Raw genomic sequence first — 22,647 nt, forward strand, 5'->3', positions numbered from 1 at the left:
CCTCTGTGCCCCCTGCTCCCCACTCGCCCTGCAGCCTCTGCACCCCCCCGCCCCTGCAGCCTCTGTGCCCCCTGCTCCCCACTCGCCCTGCAGCCTCTGCACCCCCCCACCCCTGCAGCCTCTGCACCCCCTGCTCCCCACTCACCCTGCAGCCTCTACACACACCCCTGCCGCCGCCTGCCCTGCTCCTCCCACTCACCCGGCAGATGGAGAAATGCAGGCTCCACGTTGACTCAAACATTTCCACGCTGCTCTGTGGGGAAGGAGGGAGCGGGGGAGGGGGAGGGACTCTGGCTGCTAGAGGCCCTAGTGGCTGCGAGCGGCTTTCAATCAGGCCAGGCGTCCAATCAGCCACGCCGCACTCCGCAGGAGGGGAAATCCCGGACATTTCTACTTCATTAGAAATCCCCCCCCGGACGGCCATTTAAGGCTGAAAAAGCTGGACATGTCCGGGGAAACCCGGACGGATGGTAACCCTACTGCTGCCGTGCACTAAAAGTTCTGTAGTATGCTTTGACAGTGACTTGCCCAAGGTCACTCAAAAAGTTTGTGGCAGAGCAGAGAATTGAGCACAGGTATTCTGAATTGCAGGCTAGGGCTTTAACCACTGGGCTATGCTAACTCTCTTCCTGCTGGCTTGCATAGCAGTAAGATGCTCAGGTACCCCTTACTTCTACCTATCTGTGAGTCATGATTTGTCTCATATTGAAGTGCTTTAGGATCCATTAGGAAGGCAGCTGCCATGAAAACATCAATTATGGTTATTATATTAATAATAATGTTGACTTTTTTACCAACATCAATTCTATGAAAAATCCTGTTTCCTTATAGTGTGTGCTTTGGTTTAATATGGAACTGGAGTAGCATCTGTGCCATATTTACCCAGTCAGGCCATCTGGACTATAGACATTTACCATTTTAATGTTTTTACCTTTATCTTTTGGCTAAGGCCAAGTGTAATATCAGCTTAATGAGTTTAATATATGCACCTAAGGATTGAGTTCTGCCCTGGCAGGGAGGATGGATTCAGTGGGCTTGATTTTTAAGACTGGTTTCTCATTTTGCAGCCTCAAATAACTGCTGCCGTAGAGGTGACTAACCGTATGCAATATAGACGTTTACATCCCAGCATCTGTGCCTGCAGCGTGCAGACCCTGAGATACTACAGTAATAGATGTGGTGTAAATGCCTGAACAGGTTAATTGCATCTGCAAAACTGCACCCACAACTAATTGTGGGTGCAAAATGAGTGTTTGGATTGAAGCTCCTTAAAGACCAGGCCCAATAATCTAGTATGTTTTTTACATTTCTAACTAATTCTGAGTCTCTGAACCTAATGATGTTGAGACCTTGTCTACATGGGGAAGTTGAACCAAATAGCTATTTCAGATTAGCTCCATATATGGGCTCTCTTTTCTGGAATAAAAGTCACTTTATTCTGAAATTATTGCTCTGCTTTGTGAGTTGCACAGCTAAATTCTCATGGTTACGGCTGATGACTGTATATGCCACTGTGGTGCGGTGTATTGAGGACTATGTTGGAATTGCAAGCTATCACTATAAGAGCGTGGGGGTTTCCAGGTCCTGCTTTCAGACGAGTGGGCTCTCTAGCAAATCATGTGAACAGGGTCAGTATGGAAAGAGCCATCATAAAGCAAGAGGGATGAGTTGTGCCTCACTGCCATAGAGAGCAGCCTGTTTTCTCTCTTTCTTTTTTTGTTCTTGTGTGTTATCAGGCTGAATTCTAAGAAATGAAGTAGTGTTATGTTGCAACCTTCCAGCAAGAATATTTATCTTTTTATCTAATTTCTCTGTTTATGATCTGAACATAACAGCCACAAACTTGATCCCTTGTCACACTCAAATTTAAGTACATTTTGAGCCAAATCCTCAGTTGATGTAAATTGGCATAGCTCCACTGAAGTCAATGAGGCTACACCATTGAGGATCTGGCCTGTAGTATTTAAGTGCCAGAGTTCAATGTCAAATACATGGCACTCATCTCACTATATAGACTGCAAGCTCTTTGGGTCAAGGTCTTTTTCTTCATATTTGCTTGTGAATCTTGTAGTATGCTGTGAGCATTATATAAACAACAATAATATAATAATTTCTACGGTCATTTTCTAACCCCTCTCCCCTCCTCTGCCAGAATTCTTAAAGGATAGAAGATATATGGCACGCAGCACAGGAACATAAAAAGTGCTATATTTGTCAGTAAGTGAGGGTTATTGTTTGGGTTTGATTTCATCTGTTTGGTTATTTTTGATTTTGGGTTGAAGAGAAGCTGCTGGTTTTATATTTCACGTTACTGTATTTTTAACATATGGTAAAGGCATTTACAGTCCAGGACTGACCCTTAAAAATCATGACAAAATGAAAAAGAAAGCTTGAATTGTTATATTTCTTTTCTTAATACTGCACATTTATTTAGTAAGTATTAACAGGTTTACAAATCCTTTGCAATGTAAATATCAGAAATAAAACAATAATCATTACAACAGTGAGCTTTTTGTTTAAAGAAACATTATACAGAAATATAGTCGTGAGATCATTTTATTTCTAAGTCGAAGCTGAATCCCTTTATTCTATAAAACTGAAGTCATGTGGTTTTATCTACAGGAGCGTCCGGAGATGCCACCTGGGCCAAATTAAATACACTGAAGATAAACACTAACTCCCTGAAGTCACTAAGAATTTACTAAATTGTTATAGTGATAGTTCAATTCAGCTCCAACACCCCACAATTTCCTTACAAAAACATGCTTGCCCACTATCACAACAACTTGCGTTCCTGAAAGTTACGTATTAGAAACAGGATAACATTGTTTGCTGATTTACGTTTCTTCAGTGTCCAAACTCTCACTGCCACACAGCATGCTTCCAGGCTCATCTACTTATTTGGGCTTTTTCATGGGAGAGGGATGGTTGAGCAGGGCCAATTAGTTAGGTGGCTGTGATTTAAAGCTGGTGTATTTCTGCTGCTTGTATTGTTGTTGTTGCTCTGGGCTGCACCTAGGGCTTGTGGATGGTGCTATATAATATTTTTGGAACACAAGACATTGGGAGGGTTAGACTGGGGCTTTAACACACAGGGCCTGCCTGTGGGGGTGGGGGTGCAGTACGGAACTGCCTTAGGAGGAATTCTGGGAGGGATTATGCACATGGAAAATGCGCACATGGCTCCATCTATTAGTAGAGTGCAGCATGTTTTCCCTGGTGCATCAGCCCAGTTCTGTATGATGTGGGGGCTGGGGAGGAGGAGCTATAGTTTTCCTTCCTGCCCTGTTTGGCATAGCTAGCAACCCACAGGATATTAGTAGGGGGCTGTCCCTGACAGGGGTGCTGGGACAATTTGTATAGTGGGGGTGCTGAGAGCCATTGAACCAGACTGTAAACCCTGTATATGATAGGATTACCATATTTCAACACTGAAAAAAGAGGACACTCCACGGGGGCCTGGCCCTGCCCCAACTCCGCCCCTTCCCCGGCCCCGCCCCAGCCCTGCCCCTTCCCCAAAGCCCCTGCCCCAACTCTGCCCCCTCCTCTGAGCACCCCGCATTCCCCCTCCTCCCTCCCGCTCTGATCTTGGTTGGGGGTTGCTAAGTGCTTCCCTGCTCCCCACTCACCCTGCAGCCCCTGCAGCCTCTGCGCCCCCTGCTCCCCACTTGCCCTACAGCCTCTGTGCCCCCTGCCTGCCCTGCCCCCCGCCCCTGCAGCCTCTGTGACCCCTGCTCCTCACTCGCCCTGCAGCCCCTGCAGCCTCTGTGACCCCTGCTCCCGACTCGCCCTGCAGCCCCTGCACCCCCCTGCCCCTGCAGCCTCTGTGACCCCTGCTCCTCATTCGCCCTGCAACCCCTGTACCCCCCCCCCCCCTCCGCCCCCTGGCTCCCCCCTGCCCCTGCAGCCTCTGAGACCCCTGCTCCCCACTCGCCCTGCAGCCCCCCTTCCCCTGCCTGCCCTGCTCTTTCTCACCCTGCAGCCCCTGCACCCCCCCGCCCCTGCAGCCTCTATGCCCCTACCTGCCCTGCTCCCCCGCTAACCCGGCAGCCTCTGCCTGCTGGGGGCTTCAGACGCTCCGCAGCACGGGTCCCTGCAGCCCCGGCTGCAGCTTCCTTCCTGCCGCCGAGCACGTTCCCCGGCCTGTCTGTCCCCGCCGGAAACAGCTCCCACGGCGCCGGGTTCCAAGCTGCGCGGGGCAATGGGGCCACAGGAAGGGTCCCCCAGTGGCCGGGGGGGTCCCCGCCCATGAGGGAAGCCCGAGTCCTCCCCGTTCCCCGCCTGAGCATTGTAGCTGGGGCAGCTGGGCTGCGCTGCGGACCCAGCGGATCGTGCTGGGCGGAACCTGGCTCATGCCTCCCTATTTCCCCAGACATGTCCGGCTCTTTGGAAATTCCCCCCGGACGGGAATTTGAGCACCAAAAAGCCGGACATGTCCGGGGAAATCCGGACGTATGGTAACCCTAGTATATGATGGAAACCACTTCAAGCCAGGGGGTGTGGGAGCACCCCCAGCCCCCTAGTTCCAGCACCTATGGCTGAGAGAGGGGACTGCAGTTGTGTCTAGTCCCTGTGAGGGAGGGACACTAGAAGGAAATGCTTCTTGTATCCTACCTTCCCACCCTCACAGCACTTGCAGACCCATGCAGGGGCAAGGCACAATCTGGCCCTGAACAGGTGACCGTCATGCTTTCCATAAAACAAGGGAGACAGTCTGAATTGTGCTGATAGCAGGGCCTTGCTGCAGAATTTAGGTCCTGTGTGCTACTGAATCTGTGAGAACCTGGCTGTAGTTTTACTCAGTCAGCCCAGCTCCTGTACAAGTCTAATTAGTTGTGTTCATTCTGACTTTGTTTTTCCCAGCGTCAACATTTACAGTGCAATAGTTTAATTTGCTTATAGAGCAAACTTCTCATTAATCTGCCTCTTAAAGTACATTAAGGAAAATGAATGTGATGTGTATTTTTTTCCTGTTGTTATGGCACGGTCCATTTATGTCCCTAAAAACATAAGAAAGTGATCTTACTGTGTTAGTGTAACAGTAAGTTGGATGACACCAGTTTGCTCTCCTCATTAAAAAAATTACTGCAGAGTTACTTTCATTAACTGCCAATGACTTAATCTGAAGTGTTTTCAGTTGCAGGGCATTTAAAATGCCTCTCTGTAATATGTGAGAATACATTGCAGCCCAGGAGCAATAATAAATAAACAGACATTTAAAAACTCTCCTTGGGCCATGGAATGGTCCCAGTAAAAATAGAACATCTGGCAGCAGGCCAGCCTGGATTCTTAAGACATTTCCAAAAGTGGCAGTACCAAATAACTACTTTTTTTTTTTTTAAATCTTCCTTATTTTGCCTGAGTCCTCATTATTAACATCAGGGTTCTTGTGTTTTCATTTGTATGAATAGATTCCTGGAAAATAACTCTTCATGCAGAATCAATGAGTTTCATTACAGACATCTCAATGGTCTGGTTTAAGTCTGCTATCAGTAGGTCAATAATTGAGGAATTATTAAAATAAGCCTTGGGGCTTGTTTGTTTTATGTAGGCACCCTGGAGATTTTTGCGTATTTTGATCCTGATTTATATTTCGACAAAAGGCTTCCCTTGAAGTGTAGCTTTTATTCTTTTCAAAATGCAATACATTCTGCTATTGCATATACTAACGACGCTGACTCTTTCTGTCAATCAGTTAACTATCTGATCTGGTTTAGCCCATCTCAGTAACATCAGGCACCAAACACAGAATTAATGGCCACATTAAAATTGTAAAGACCTCACTCTGCCCCTTCTATGTCCAGGTACTTTTAGTGGGTGTCTCTGTTTGCCTTTTTTCCCCTTACACTATTGCAGGAAGGTCTTTGTGCACAGGTGGGTTTTGCATTGTGCTCCATGAATGGTCAGACATCAGTTCATTCTTATCTCCTCCACTAAGGAGTTCCATGGTCAAGGATTCTCCCCCAAGAACTATCTGTCTTAAGAGCTTCCCACTGAGCTGAGCTTGGGGCAGCATTCTCATCAAATACAGCTGTCTTGGTGGTTCACATGGTCGACTTCTGGTTTTATCTGGAGAATATTAGGAATTAGGACCAGATGCAGGCTTTTTTTAATGTCTGTTTTGTGCATTATAAAAGCTTCCTTGAGGCCCTGAGAGCCTGACTACACTGCCCATCCTCTGTCCAAACAAAAAATAAATTAGCTGGTCCTTGCAGGCCCCTGCAGTTCATTATCAGCACAGACTGCAAGGCCTGGAAAATCAGCCCTTGCTAATGGGAGAGGATGTCTGTTGATTTCCAGTGCAAAAAATTCCAGGTGCTATCTAATCATGATGTTTTATCTCTGAACATTATTTCTAACCTGTTATTGATACACAGGCAATAGAATGAATAAAACCCACTTTTCAGGATTAATTAAGGGTGAAGGTTGACGGGATTCTCCAGTTCTGCAGTAACTTATTATTATTTGTTTATTATTTGCATTATGGTAGCACCAGAAAGGCCCTAAACAGAATCAAGGCCCCATTGTATGAGATGTTGTAGAAGTACATAGAGAAAATAGTCCCTACCCCCCTGGAGCTCACAATTGCTTATGATTTATTATTTGCATTTCAGTGTTGCCTAGAGGCCACAATCATACACCAGGTCCGCATTGTTCTAGGTGCTGTACAAACACAGAACAAAATCTAAATAGACAAGACAGATGAGGTGGAGGAAAGAGTAGCCAGGAGGGGATGAGTTAATAGGAGCATGGGAGTAGAAGGAAGGAAGGGATGGGGAGGGGGGGAGCTAGGAAGAGTTAGGGGAGACAGAGGGGCATGTAGGTCAGGGAGACTGCAGCTAGCAGTGGAGGGACTGTGAGGGAGAGGGGCAGAGCGTAGGCTCTGCTAAGGTCACTGGTGTCCAAGAGATAGAGAAGATGCCTCACTCCTTTCAACTCTACTGCTCTGCTACTGCTATTTCTGACCTCAGCTCCAGACAAGGGAGGGCTTTTTGGGTTCCACCCACTCTTCCCATTTGGCTCACCCAAGCCTGAATGATTCACCATGGGAGAAATGCTCCCTTCTGAAATGCATGGCAGCTTTCTCCAAAACATTCAGCTCATGCACTGTGCACTGAATCCCGCATCTGCATTACTGGGGAGTGGGGTGTCCATGCATATGGGGAAAGTAGCTTCCAGCCTCTGGGGATGGCAGAGTCAGTGAATGTAGGGAGAAGAAGAGAGACTGTGAGATCAGAGGAGAATGAGTTAGAGAGAATAAAATCATTAATCTGGGCAAGAGTGTGGTCCTGGGGCACAACAAAATCCGATGGCTGGAAGCGGAAGCGAGATAAATAAGATGCAAATCTTTAATAGTGAACGTAATTAATCATTGGGCAGAATTTAACCAAGATGTGTGATGGATTCTCTATCAGTTGAAGTCCCTAAATCAAGATTGGATGCCTTGCTAAAAGATATGCTGTAATTCAACCAGAAATTACGGATTTAATGCAGGAATTATATGGTCTGTGCCATACATGAGGTCAAAATAGATGATCATAATGGTCTCATCTGACCTTAAAATCTATGAATCTGTCATATTTTATCTTGAGAAAGTAAATTGAAGAGGTTTTTTTTTAAAAATGTCTGTGTGGTACATTCAGGCCAGAGTTGAGTGAATAATTTTAAGTGAATAATTTATTTGATGGATTTCATCTCTGTCTGTGTTCGCCAGTTATCTGCAAGAAGCTTATAGTTTCCTCAGATTTGTTGTTCAAAAGCCACTGAACAATTTCTGGGAATAATTTTGCTATGCAGATTTTTCATGCGTGTTTTTTTTATATAAATAACCTGTTAAATAAAGTACCTGATTAAAATTTGATATTGTGATAAATTTGAGTTGTGTTGACTCGTTTGGATTTGACATTTAGCTTTCATTTTATTGTTTCCATTCGCTTTCTAGATGAGCTTAACTTGTAGAATTAGATTTCTGGGACAAATAGTTGGTTATTGAGTTCAAAATGCATTTTCTGGGTTAAATTTACTCCTGGGCAGAGGACCAACTCAAAGCCTATGTACCACACAGATCCTGTAGAAGATCTCAAAGTAAAGGCTTACGTGGGACTTCTCCTCGTCGTCTGCCCACGGATGAATTTCACCTTCTGTGACTATTATCTAATATAATCTTAAAAATCACTGATTCCATAAACACGTCTACCTGCAAACTCATTCACTGGAATCTGTGTGGAAATCTAACTTAAAAGGGGAATGAACATGGGAAAGTGAATTTTTAGTGTTTTATTCGAGCAAACAGGAGAAAATGTGTTGAGGGCTGAAACCTGCTCTTATTGGGGCATGCATTATTTTTTTTCTTTGTTCTCTTCAGAATCAAGACAATCCTTACTGATACATTAGCAGTTCTCTTAAATTTCCACATTTAATAGCTGTTTACCATCCCTTGCGTAATTTAAGGCCTCCATTTTCAGTTACTTCAATTATGAGTATTTTTAGAGCCTTGTTTTTCCTAGTAAATGCTGGCAGGACATTGAGGTTTGTTTCCACTGGAAAACAGGTTAAAGGGAAAATGGAATCTGACCTACTAGTCCTGAAATCGGACCTACTTTTAAATTGCTGTCAGGTGGCGAATCTCCTCCGGATTCTAAATATCGATTTATTCTAGATAATACGGTAGAAGTGGGACAATAGTTATAAAATATAGTATTCCAGCCCCAAGAAATGTAAGAAAAATACCTCAGATGTGTGTGTTTACAGTGGATATACAGAGCTTCATTCTTCTACTCTGTTGCAGCAAACGGAGAAACATTCAGACTACAGAGTCGCATATACATATATGTATATAATATATGCATGTGCGTGTGTGTATATCTATAAAAACTGGGCAAGAGAAGTCATGCTCGGACTGAATTGCTGGAATTCCACCTAAGAAAATGAATAAAGCAGAGAGTAATATCTTCCTCAGAACTAACCTCATTAGTGAGTTAACTTATACTGCCCATTTAAAAAAAAAATATTTTATGATCTCAGCGAGACCCTTCAGGGCCTGAATTATGGTATATGCATTCTAATGTTGGGAGGTTGATGACACTGAGTCTTTGGCAACCAGCCTGACAACACATTGAATGTGAATGAATGGTGCCATAATTCACCCTGATTTTTGTCTTTTGATTTAATTAAAAGTTGTGGAGGGAAAACAAACACATAACTAATTAACATTGGGAATGTGCACGCTTTAAATCTCGTAATCTGCAGATTTGCTTCTTTTACTTGGCTACTGTAGGCGCCACCAAACAAATTTAAAAGGATAGCCTGAATGGAAACTGTTTAACCATCATCTGCCTTTCATTTTGTTTGTGGGCTGCTGAGCAGAGCTTGAGATTTAAAATTTGTTGTAGAATTTCTCAGGGCCTAGCTACATTAGGAAAATTTACCAGTGCAATTTCTCTAATATAGATAGATGCCTTACTAATAATAATACCACTAGTATCACCATAAATGACAGTCACTAGTTTCACCATAACTGATGTGTCTCAGGCCAGGCCTTGCACTTGTTACATGTAGAGTTAAAATACAGTTCAAGTCAAACCTCGTCAAGGTGTTCTGAATTTTTGTAGCCCTACATTTTCCGTTGTTGCTATCACCAGTGAGCACACCAGTATAGATAAGATCTCACAAACCACTGTTGTTTTAAGCACCATGTCATAGACCTACTCTGAGCAGGGTTAGGTGACACTGTATGTAAAACACAGGCTCTCAACTGCAGCTACATCTGTATTACTGCTCCCATCATTGCTACCATTGGTAGAGCTGAAGTGGTGTTAGAACCAGAGGGAATTTTTGGAAAAAGTGTAATGTAGACCCCACCAAGAGCTACAGCTCTGGAGGGGTTCTATGAAAAAAGTAGTATGTGATTGTGTAACTAAAGACTGTATCATAAGGCATATGTACCAGGATTCAAATTAAGGTTCCACAGGCAATTTCCTAATTTTTTATTATTTTACTTTGCAACCTTAGCATTCTTTTAACATTTATTATTACTTACTTAATTTTCTAGGTTTTTAGAAAAGCAAACTGAAAAAAACAGAATATTCCATCATGTGGAATTGCAGTGGCTCCCACATGGTTTATTGTCAGCACAAACCTCTGCTACTTGAGCTAACAGAATAACTCTCAGCAGTAGTAGGTTGTCTTCCTCTGTGAGAGCCTGCACTAGAGCAGATAAGGCACACATTTTACCAGTGGCTTTCACAGCTATTTGCTGACAGCAGAGGAATGTTGAGACTCAGGAATCCTGGGTTCTAGTCTAGGGAGTGTATTTCAGAGGTTACGGACACTTCTGTCCCAGCCTGTACAGCGTGTGCATTACTCAGTCCCAGTCTTTTTCCTGCCGCCTCCTCCCCCAACTTCCCCTCAGCTCCTTGTTCCAGTCCTGGTGCCCATTCTACATCACCCAGCCCCTACTAAGCACCTTGTTCTGATCCCTGTGTCCCAGTCTTCCCTGGCTCCACCTCCCAGACCATGTCTTGCCTCCTCAATTCCTTGGCCCAGTCTCCCATCCCACTTCCCCTCAGCCCCATGTCACAGTCCCCATCCCTCCTCCCCAATTCCACATCCTATCCCTCACCCCCAGTCCTCACTGGCTCTGTTTCCCAGACCCACTCTCCCCTAGCTCCTTATCCTGCTCTTCCTGGCCCAGGCTCATTTCCTCACCACCACCCCAGCCCCGGATCTTGGTTGCATGTACCAGTCCCTGTCCTTATCCCCTTCCTACCTCCTTGTCCCAGTCTCTCCCCTGACCATTCCCTCAGACCCAGTTCCTCACCTCCAGTCAGGAGCTTCTTCTTTCTCCTCACGGCCTGGGTGCCAGCCGGGGGTACATTGAGAGCACAGGAGAGACAGTCTCCCTGTGGAATTGCAGGGAAAGTTCTACTCAGCCCATGCCTTTGGGGTGGAGCGGACTTAGTTGCCATTTGGGGATAGGGTGACTGGACATCCTGATACAAGGAGCTTTGTCTTATATAGGCAACTATACTCCCCCACCCCCAAAAAAGTGCCCCAGTTTTTCACACTTGCTATCTGGTCAAAAAATCCCAAAAAACAACTTGAGGCAGACAGCCTGCTTGGCAAATTTCATCCTAAACTATTACAATTTGGCAAAGTTATAAGCACCTGAAAACAGCATCTTTTAATGGAAAGTGTCAGGCAACCTTAACCAGAGGCATCACTACCTGTGCCGCCTATAATAATATACTTATATCTGTATTTTTTAAAAACAGACCACAGTAAGTCTTGTACTCTTCCTCTGATGGCGTACGAGCACATATTTGTGAAAGGGCCATATTTTAAAGTTCTGATTTAAAGCTACAATAGCAAGGAAAATTCTTGCCTCATTCAGTTTGAATATTTTATGATGTGCAGTGAATGAGGCATCTGGTGCAATTCTCTAAGGTGCATGTTGAATGACGTAGGGCTCTGCAGGATTTATAATAGTTTTATAGTAACAAACATCCTTACCTGATTATTAACACCTTAGATTACTGGCACTAAGAGAATTTTAATTGCCTAATTATATTTGTAGGAGCTCAGGCTAGATGGTGATAATGGTCCTTTCAGGACCTGAAATCTATGTGTTTCTTTATTTTGGCTGTTTCTTCATTGTCTTTTTGCATTTCACTAAGTTGGAACAATGAGACTAGAGCAGCTAGTATGTCTTTCCTTTGGGATTATGTGCTAGTCATATTTCCTTTCGTTTCTCATGAACTTGCACAATGCAAAGGAAATTTAAATGCAAACAAAAAACCAAGTTTTCATTTTTTTTTAAATGAAAACATTTGTATTAATAATAGTTCTTGTAAACCCTTCCATTTCATAAAAGTAATATTTGGAGCCTGAACTTCCCGGTACTGCACCTTTAACTCTCTCAGACCAACTCTCTCACCTGATTGTCCCAGCTCTGTACCTGTTGGGTTCATACCTATTCCACATTTCTAGGATCATCCCAGTTTCAAGTGGGCGACCTGGCATCCTTAATCCCTGATGGGTGAATTCATAGATTCATAGATTCTAGGGCTGGAAGGGACCTCGAGAGGTCATCGAATCCAGTCCCCTGCCCTCATGGCAGGACCAAATACTGTCTAGACCATCCCTGATAGACATTTATCTAACCTACTCTTAAATATCTCCAGAGATGGAGATTCCACAACCTCCCTAGGCAGTTAATTCCAGTGTTTAACCACCCTGACAGTTAGGAACTTTTTCCTAATGTCCAACCTAAACCTCCCTTGCTGCAGTTTAAGCCCATTGCTTCTTGTTCTATCCTTAGAGGCTAAGATGAGCAAGTTTTCTCCCTCCTCCTTATGACAACCTTTTAGATACCTGAAAACTGCTATCATGTCCCCTCTCAGTCTTCTCTTTTCCAAACTAAACAAACCCAATTCTTTCAGCCTTCCTTCATGTTCTCTAGACCTTTAATCGTTCTTGTTGCTTGTTGAATGTTAAGTCCCAGTGAAGCACCATCACAGTTTTTATGTGATGCCACATTAAAACATTGAGTTTTGTTAAAGATACATCCTTCTATTGCACTGTGACTTGAAGATGTAGTCATGACATCAGGCAGACTTCCCAGTAGCAGTTCTTCATGAGGGATTGTCCTCCTGATACTATATAGCTTTATTGTTTTTTGTTTAAATCCACCATTGATGATGTCATCAATAAGACTTTTGTAAAAAACAAACAAACAAACAATTAAATTGTCAGCATTAAACATATAAATGTTTTGCCAAATGGCATAGGAGCATGTGTATTTACAGCTAATAGCAATAGGAAGTTGAATGGCTGTATTAAGGGGAGGATTTATCCCTTAAAAATGGATATTGACAACAAGGGAAAATAATCATCAAATAAATGATCATTTAAATGTAACTTAATGTCTATTCGTTCCAAATTCCAACATAGATATTATTTTATAAAGATTAACATTGTAACTAGTGACGTGCCCTCTGCAATGTAGCTACAGCAGATCTATCCCACTCTGGTGGTGGATTGGTGGTTAGCCTTAAGAGAACTTGGAGATAGAGCTATGCAGTGCCATAAATTGGTCCTGTTTTAAAAATGGAATAAAGGTGGGTCCAAGCTGCAAAGCTCAGGTGCAGATTTCAGGTCCCAGGTGCAAAGTTCACCGCCCAGCACACAGGGGTGTTTGGATCCTGGGTTTTGATAAGAGGGAATTAGGAGGCAGCTATGAAGTTGAATGAGATGTTTGGAGATGTGGTTTTATTTGGGACTCTATCTGGTAATAAAAGTAAATTAGAGTTTTTAAAATGTCAAGTACTGCTGAAGGAAAGTGGGAATGAAAACAGAATGTGGCTGACTTTCTGTTGAAGCAATGGAACCCTCTGTAGTGTTCCTGAAGAAGAAATGAATCTGAGGTGACAGCAAAATGCTTTCATTTATCGATTACACCGCCAATGTAATGGATGAAACTGGACTCCATGTCTGACCCTAAACTTGGTCTGAGGCCAGATTCTGACACCCAAATGCCTATTGAGTAGTGCCGACACTACAAGTATTTCCATTGAAATCAATGGATCTTCTCATATAGTAAGTTACTATGCATCATAAATCCCAGGTGGGGAGGACCAAGAAGTTGAAAAAATGGAAAACAATAGATGGTGACTGAGTTTGTAATTTTTCATTTTAAGAGATATCTCTGTGGTGTCTGATTCTTTCTCATGAGAGCTTCATGAAATTTTCATACCTGAACCCAAACCCAGGGGAGTTAAGGATTTTGTTGCAAACCACAAAGATAGATATTAGATCCAGATCCAAACTTCATAGCTCACTGACGGGCTGTAACGAAGATGCCTTTGGCGGGACCCAACTGAGAGTACCAATTCAGGACAAATTGCTCAGAGCAGGGCAGTTACAGCCCAAGGCTGGGGTTCCTTTGCACACCAAGACAAACCAAACCAACCAGACAGAGAAGACTTTGGTTTTACCCCACTGGCTATCTAGAAGTCATACAAGCAATTCCCTTAGACACTCCAGTTTCCCAGTATCCCCACCAGAGCCACCCGTTATGGGGACAAATGGTTATGAAAACCAATACCCCAGTAAAAAAAAACGTTCTCCCGATCCCAAAGGACCAAGCCCAAGACCCAGGTCAATAGACAAATCAGATCTTACCCACAAATCATGCTGTTGCCAATCCTTTAGAATCTAAAATCTAAAGGTTTATTCATAAAAGGAAAAAGATATAGATAAGAGCTAGAATTGGTTAAATGGAATCAATTACATAGAGTAATGGCAAAGTTCTTGGTTCAGGTTTGTAGCAGTGATGGAATAAGCTGCAGGTTCAAATCAAGTCTCTGGAGTACATCCACAGCTGGGCTGGGTCATTCAGTCCTTTGTTCAAAGCTTCAGTTTGTAGCAAAGTTCCTCCAGATGCAAGAAGTAGGATTGAAGACAAAATGGAGGAGATGCAGCAGCCTTTTATAGGATTTATACCTCTACCCCGACATAATGCTGTCCTCAGGAGCCAAAAAATCTTACTGCATTACAGGTGAAACTGGGTTATATCGAACTTGCTTTGATCCACCGGAGTGTGCAGCCCTGCCCCCCCGGAGCGCTGCTTTACCGCGTTATATCCGAATTAATGTTATATCGGGTTGCATTATATCAGGGTAGAGGTGTAGAGGTGGGTGGAATCCCCTTGGTTCTCCTGTGCAATATCACAGCAAGATGGAGTTTGGAGTCACATGGGCAAGTCACATATCCATGCACGACTCAGTTCTTTACAGGTTGACGCCATTGTTTACATGTTAGTTTGAACATTCCCAGAAATTTCAGATGTGGATTGGCATCTCCCAAAGTCCATTGTCCGTCAAGTGTTTCTTGATTGGACACTTACTGAGAATAATCCCTTCTCAAGAAGCTGACCAAATGCTTTACTGAGGCTACTTAGAATCAAAACACATTGATATACAAGTACATAGCCAATATTCATAACTTCAGCTACAAAAATGATACATCCATACAGATAGCATAATCATAATCAGCAAATTATAACCTTTCCGTAGACACCTTACACGACAACCTTGGTACAATATTTGCTGCAAATATATAACAGTGGTTGCAACAGTGATCTATATGATCACAGGTTATGTCAGTAATGTCACACGGGCACAACTGAAACAGTCCTGAACTTGGTGGATTGAAAAGCAAACTTTCTCAAAGTTCACAGTGGGGATTTGTATCCTGCCCACTATTGTATAGATTCAAACTGTGATCTTGGAGCCAAGTCCAGATCTGGTGGTTTAGATCCAAGGATCTGGTTCGGCCTGTCTCTGTTTTTGGTGAACCTGAGTCAAGTTTTGAACAAACTGGTCAAGCTGTGGTTTCAGGTCGAAACCATGCAGGTTTTTTATCGGAAACCAGAAAAAAAGGTGATTTCAGCTGAATTTTACTTTGCTTCATTTGAAGCACATGAACAGAAGCAACAAAATTGTTAAAGGGAACCTTCCACCTCCTTAACGAACCAAATGTCTAACAGCTCTATTTATAATATCTTCTGTTTGGACACTCTTCATCCTATAAAACCAGAGGCTCTGATTTGGATCTCATACCAGTTTTATATACCTGTCTGTCTGTATGGACTTCTATGGAGTTACTCTTTATTTACAATGGCAGAGAGGAGAATCAAGCCCAATTTACCACCAGATCATGAATATCCAGTTACTCGAGCCGTTATTATGTACAATAAACCCAAGCAATGGCAATCTGTGTCAATACAGTCTTACGGAACTACATATTACTCTAACCCAAATTGCCTGTTATTCCTTCTACCTACCCTTTTCACAAACTCAGAAAGTATACAGTATTAATCTGTTCGCTTTCCAATAACAGATTTTTAATAAGTCTTCCACTGTCAAGTGCATTCTATCTTATTGTTTTACTTTTAATTTGACTGTGCTGATATATATTAAGTTAGACCCTACTTTAATGTTCTCTTCTCTCATTATTTCTTTTGTGCATTTCTTATTATTTCAGTTGCTGTGTGCTAGCTCCATGGGGGTGGTGTGCATATAGCTCTATCATACGTATTTTCACCCATTTTTCTACTATTTCAACAATACCAATTTATTCTTATTTAATCTGAGGAGAAAAAAGAAAACAAAAACAGAGATTTGCAAGGACACAATCAAGATGGGATCATGTCTTTGGGTGATGTTGACCCTGGCCCAGGAGATCAATACAAATGTCTAAGCGCTATGCTGACTGGCTGTTAAGTGGATTTACCTCTTACCACTTAACTACATGACCTTATTACTGTCACCCTTGTCCTTCTTTTCCCTTCCCCCAGTATATTTTGAATTCTCACTTGTTTTGCCATGCCCACTCTTGCTCCATGGAATGAAGAGCTTATGATCCATGTCTTTTACTTGTTTTTCTAAGGCATCTACCATTTCTGCTAGGAAAATTAGTAATCTTGTCTTCCAACTGGCCAGGAACGCTGCAATGGATTATTTCCCAGTTGTGGGGAAAATGAGTTGCAATAGACCCAGGATACTAATAATAGAATAGCAGTAATATCCAGCTCTTACATAGTGCTTTTCATCAGTAGATCTCAAAGTACTTTACAGAGGAGGTCAATATCATTTTTCCCATTTTACAGATCAGGAAACTGAGGCACTATGCGGTAAAGTGACTTACCCAAGGTCGTCAAGCAGGCTATACTGACTCTTAGTCTGGTTTATTTAGTTTAGACCTTTTGGAACAAATGTTAAGTGTCAAAAGCAAAGTTCAGCTTACAACCCACACACGTAGCACACCACTTCCAGAAAATGGCTCTTTGTTCAAACACTCAGCCAGACAGTATTACACAGTGTCTTGAAGCGGGGACAGTGGATCAAGGGAAAGGCACTTTTCCTAACAAGGGTGGTATTGTGATTGGCTCGGGAGTCAGGATCTGCTTCTATTCCTGGCTGTGTCACAAACTCTGTGTGATCTTGGGCAAGTCGTTTAATCACAGTGTCTGAGTTTCCTTAGCTGAAAAATGGGGATAATACTCATTCTGGCCTACCTCATTTGGGTGATCAGTGATTGTTGATCATTCCAGATGGAAGGTGCTATGGAAGTAGAAAGTATTAACTTCGTTATTTTTTATTTTTACTCAAACACGTCATTGTTAGTTGTATTAAATTCAGTACCACATCTGCCCTGGAACCAAAGGCCCACCTCCTGTCTGTGCAGATATTGGTACACATCCCTTTGCTATAATAGCTGAGTAGCTCACATCACCCGGTGTGAAACAGAGAAGAAGTATTAGACATTTTACAGATGGGTAACCAAGGCACAGAGAGAGATCACGTCTTGCACAAAGTCACATAGGAAGTCTGGGGCAGAATTAGCAGTTGAACTCCTGCTTTCTGAGTTCACAAGACCATTCTTTGTAGGGTGACCAGACAGCAAATGTGAAAAATCGGGACAGGGGGTGGGGGGTAATAGGAGCCTATAGAAGAAAAAGACCCCAAAATCGGGACTGTCCCTATAAAATCGGGACATCTGGTCACCCTAGTTCTTTGTCTCCTTTTAAAATAAATGGTCAGCAGTGACTCATCAGAATGTAGAGCGAACTGAACTGTAACAGGGCCAGACACAAGCCCCTTTTTGTTGAATATGCATCGGACACCCTTAGGCACTTGTTGTGTTAATGTTACTCCAGATTCCCATAACACCTGAGTCATTACCAGGATTAAACTGCCTTCAAGTAATCACGCTTGGCTGTTCCTGTCCAGCCATTTTCCTTGCACAGAGACAAGATCAGAATCAGTGAAGGGAGAAAAATTGCCACTGCTCCCAGTCCTTGTTGCGCCAGCGTTTGGTAAAGTACATCCAGTCAGATTAGACAGTGACAGCTGTGAGGCAGAGACAGTCTACTCTCAGTCACACAGATTGACACAGTGATGAGAAATGTCTCCTTCCATATCTGTCTGGCCAGGAAACTACATCCCCCTCCTCTAAGACAAGGACGTCGCTACACTGTCATCCTCCAGCTTCAGCTACTGCTACTCTTGCTACTTGAGGCTGAATGTAACTGCCTCAGAAAGTGGGAAGTTTGTGCCACACCCACCGGCAGCTCATCCCAAAGACCAGTGCAAACACTGCAGGAGGGCTTCATGAACGCTTCCTACGCCTAGGGCTCCCTGCTCACTTCAGAACAGAGTGCAAGGTCCTGGTCTCAATATAATGGGCTGAGTCTCAGCTACCGAAGAGTGTGCTCACCTTCCAAGACAGGGATGACTAGGGTTACCATATTTCAACACTGAAAAAAGAGGACACTCCACGGGGGCCCTGGCCCCGCCCCAACTTCGCCCCCTCCCCACCCCTGGCCCCACCCCAACCCCGCCCCCATTCCAACCCCTTCCCCAAAGTCCCTGCCCCAACTCTGCCCCCTCCTCTGAGCACCCCGCATTCCCCCTCCTCCCTCCCGCTCTGATCTTGGTTGGGGGTTGCTAAGTGCTTCCCTGCTCCCCACTTGCCCTGCAGCCCCTGCACCCCCCCTTGCCCTGCAGCCTCTGTGCCCCCTGCTCCCCACTCGCCCTGCAGCCCCTGTACCCCCCCAGCCCCTGCAGCCTCTGCGCCCTCCGCCTGCCCTGCCCCTGCGCCCCCCTTCCCCTGCAGCCTCTATGCTCCTCCTCGCCCTGCAGCCTCTGCGCCCCCCGCCTGCCCTGCTCCCCCGGCAGCCTCTGCCTGGCGGGGGTTTCGGATGCTCAGCAGCGACCGGGGTGGTGCGGGTCCCTGCAGCCGCGGCACACGCCACACTCCCTGCCCCGTGCCGCAGCCTCCTTCCTGCCACCGCCAAGCACGTTCCCCGCTGGAAACAGCTCCCGCAGCGCCAGGGCCGCAGGAAGGGTCCCCCAGTGGCCGGGGGGTCCCCGCCCACAAGGGAAGCCCGAGCCGCTGGCTGGGCCCAGCCTCCCCGTGATCCTGTGGGCTCGGCTGGGGCGCGCGGTCCGCCCAGCCTGCGGGGGCAGCAGCGGCCCCTCCGCCGACTTCTGCGGCTGCGCCCTCCCTCACCCCCCGCCCGAGCTCGCTACAATGTCGCCGGGGTGGCTGGGCTGGGCTGCGCTGCGGACCCGACGGGTCGTGCTGGGGCCGGGCGGACCCTGGCTTATACCTCCCTATTTCCCCGGACATGTCCAGCTTTTTGAAAACTCCCCCCGGATGGGGATTTGAGGACCAAAAAGCCGGACATGTCCGGGGCAATCTGGATGTATGGTAACCCTAGGGATGACGCAGCTAGAGAGACCCAGGTTTAGACCATTAGGTGCCGTAGGGCAGAACATACTTGGGGGCAGAACCTGTGGCTATGAAGCTTCTTGTTTGAAGAGACAAGGCTTTGTCTATCCCAGGGCTTGTTGCACCAATATAGTTATGCCAATGTCGATGCACCAATGCAAGCCCATAGTGTAGATACACTGCACCAGGATACAAAGTGTCTTGTGCCAGTGCACATTACCTTGGACTTGCAACACAGGTAACCCATGCAAGAGAGTAAAGGCTGCCATATGCCCCCTTTGGTCCCTGCATGATGCATACTTGGTGTCACAGTCACGTCCTGAATTAAGAGGGAATATCTATCTTGTGTGTCTGCATTTCAGCTCTGTTTTGCAATGCGTCATTCAATAGGCTGAAAATATATTCCGTGTGTTGAAAGTAAATTATAAACAGATTGAGCCTGGGTACAGTAGATCAACTGAACTAAATTCAAGTTAGAAGAGCTTTTGATTAAGAGATAAAGGACTTGTGGAGTGTGTGTGTGTGGGAAATCTCAAGTAGTTCTGATTAAAAATAGTAGGGAGTTATTCTCTCTGGGAGTAAGGGAGGAGAGAGACCTTGCACATAAAAGCACATGCTGTAAATCAGTGTCTAGTAAAGCAGTATATCTCAGGAATAAAAACCAAGGAACTGTGTGGAGTGCACAACAAAGCACACAGAGATTTCATAGGAAAACATGCTGTATTCAATCACATTAATTATGGCATGGACTAAATTTTCAGTGCAGTGAATCCAGAGGGTACAAGAGGGGTTGGGGAAAATATGAAAAGACAGGCAGTTAATAAAAGCCAGATTCAATAAAACGGTATCTGCCTTCTGCGGATGGAGAAATAGATTCTTTGCACAGCATTTAGGAGACTCTTCCATGGCAAGGAGAATGGAGCCTGGCTGGATTTTATATTGAATGTGGATCTAAAAGCCAAGGATTTGGGGCAGCATTCTGTGCGGTATTGACTAGCACCTGCCTGTCCATTGTATCTATTCACTTTTCATTATATAGCTCCTATTGTAGCAACCAGATAATCTTTATGTAGGAGGATTCCTATAGGGTGAGCATTCAGCCTTTATGCAAATGAAATGCCCAGGATGGAGAGTGGACAAAAATCACCGCAATCCAGGGTGTGGAGCTGCATCACATCTCCTTTTCCGCAGCTGCAGCAGCAGCAGCCATAGGCTGTGGTACCTCCTTGCCACCTGGGCTAGATGTTATAGCCTCTAGAACTACATAATGGACCAGGAGCCCCTCACCCAACTTGCTGCCAACCTGCCCCTATACTGCCACCTTCTGCATCAGTCTGTTTCTGTGGCCAGCACAGAGCCCCCTCTATGGTGCATAGGGAGTGCAGAGAGCCTCTGCATGACCACTGTGGATCCGGGCTTCCAGCCCTGCTCTCAGTGTGGAAGTACAAAGATTAAGTGACACAGAGGGGACTCACATGGGGCCTGATCCATAGCTTATCGGAGCCAGTGAGAGCCTTTCCATTTATTTCAGTGGGCTTTGGACCAGGCCCTGAGTGAATTTCACATCTGTTGAATAATTTCATCTTAGTTTCAATATTTCAGTGGCTCATTCAGTTTAGTTGCTTAGTAACTAATTGGTGGATTATTCAGTTTAAATGGCTATTTTCTCCTAGATTTCATTTCAGTTTCCAAGTTGAACATGTTAATTTCCAGGAGCAGCAGTCTCTTCTGTTTCAGCTCCTAACTTTCCTTAGGAAGTGATCTCAGAATCATTATTCAAACAGATTATTGCTTGGAGTGCCTGCAACTGAATTACCTAGTGTTTGTATAACGTAAAGCTCCCCCCACATGAGCATTTAATGACTCTATTATTTTTCCTTTATTAGGTTTGTTTTTAAAGAACATTTCAGTCTGTTATTTATTATATGTTAAGTGGTACAGCTTGCAGAAAACATATCACATTAATTTTATTTTTTTTAATTTGTTTGCCTGCTAAAATAGAAATCTTTTATTTGTCCTGGTGGGGCAGTTAAAGTTTCTTGCTGACAGTTTTATGATTTCAATAGCTTAGTAAAGACCTACCTCTTTTTTTCACAGAAAGTTCCATTAAAAAGTTTAATGTGGCCCATTCTTTATGTAAGATGGGTGAAGGAGCATGTTATTTCTAGCAGAGCAGAAGAGAAGTGTAATGTAGTATAAGTATAATATTGGGATGGTTCCATTTTATTTTTCTCTTTGATTTATGGAACCCTTTCCCAGTCTGGGTTACCTGGTGGGGAACTGATCTCATAATCTTTGTTCTCTTGTTAATAACTGTGCTCTGCCAGTCAATCTGAGGCCAGGCTCGCCCAACAGTCTTGAAACATAAGCGTGTGTCTAGGTTGTGATATATGAACAAGTAGGAATGGGTAAAATGGTGAAGTCTGTGGAAGAGGCTGCCCTTTTCTTCTCCCCAGTAGGAATCCCAAAGCAGTAAAATGAATGAATGTGCTGTAGGTATCCGACACAATTACTGTATAAATCTCACACAGACGGGGAAGGAGAATAGAACCCTGCCTCCAGCTCCAAAAACACAAGTCTTTACCACTAAAGCATGAGTCAAGCTGCTGACAGTAGTAAGCCCCTTATAATCATCCTGGGCCAGCCACTAGACGGCGATGTCAGACTTTAACTTACACACACGAAGTGCATTACAGCTGGGCAGTATCAGAAATATTCCCTGTCCTTCCTCATCTACTCATGGATCTTGCTGGCCTAGGAAAGTGTAATTGCCCTGTGCTAGCTAGCCCTAGTGAGTCTGGCCCAATACTTTTTCTTTGGCCCTTGTCGAGACAGTATACTGGACTAGATGGGCCATTCTGTTATAGTAGGGTAGCCATGATGTTTTTTGTTTTATAATTATTACCCTATTGTTTTCAATCAACCTTTTTGTCCCATTAGGGTGGATTCAGTGTTAAAAGCAAACTGACCAGCTTCTGTGCTATGGGAAGCCCCCCAAAATCCTAATATTTGAGGCTTTTTCTACTTTATTTGAGCATCCCCATAGCACTAGACAATCACTTGCTTGAACTGAATCCGATTCTGTACTCTCATCTAGATTGACCAGATAGCAACTGTAAAAAAACGGGACAGGGGGTGGGGGATAATAGGCGCCTATATAAGAAAAAGTCCCCCAAAACAGTACTGTCCCTATAAAAACGAGACATCTGGTCACCCTACTCTCATTGGCCATCATTTAGGGTATATGTACATTGCTGACACGGAGCCTAGCTTTAGTCTAGCTAGCTTGGTTGCCAGCGCTGTGGAACTGGGGCTGTATCGGCTTCCATATGGGCTGTACGAGTCGTCCCA

The 22,647-nt window shown here is 44.4% G+C and overlaps 1 protein-coding gene across 1 annotated transcript in view; it reads left to right on the forward strand.

Moving 5' to 3' along the window:
• Positions 1-22,647, forward strand: part of CAMK1D (calcium/calmodulin dependent protein kinase ID) — a 349,263-nt gene that overhangs the window by 259,524 nt on the left and 67,092 nt on the right. The gene's annotated exons all lie outside the window — the stretch shown is intronic.

Source organism: Trachemys scripta, chromosome 1 (genome assembly GCF_013100865.1).
Source record: "Trachemys scripta elegans isolate TJP31775 chromosome 1, CAS_Tse_1.0, whole genome shotgun sequence".
NCBI classification, from domain to species: domain Eukaryota; kingdom Metazoa; phylum Chordata; order Testudines; family Emydidae; genus Trachemys; species Trachemys scripta.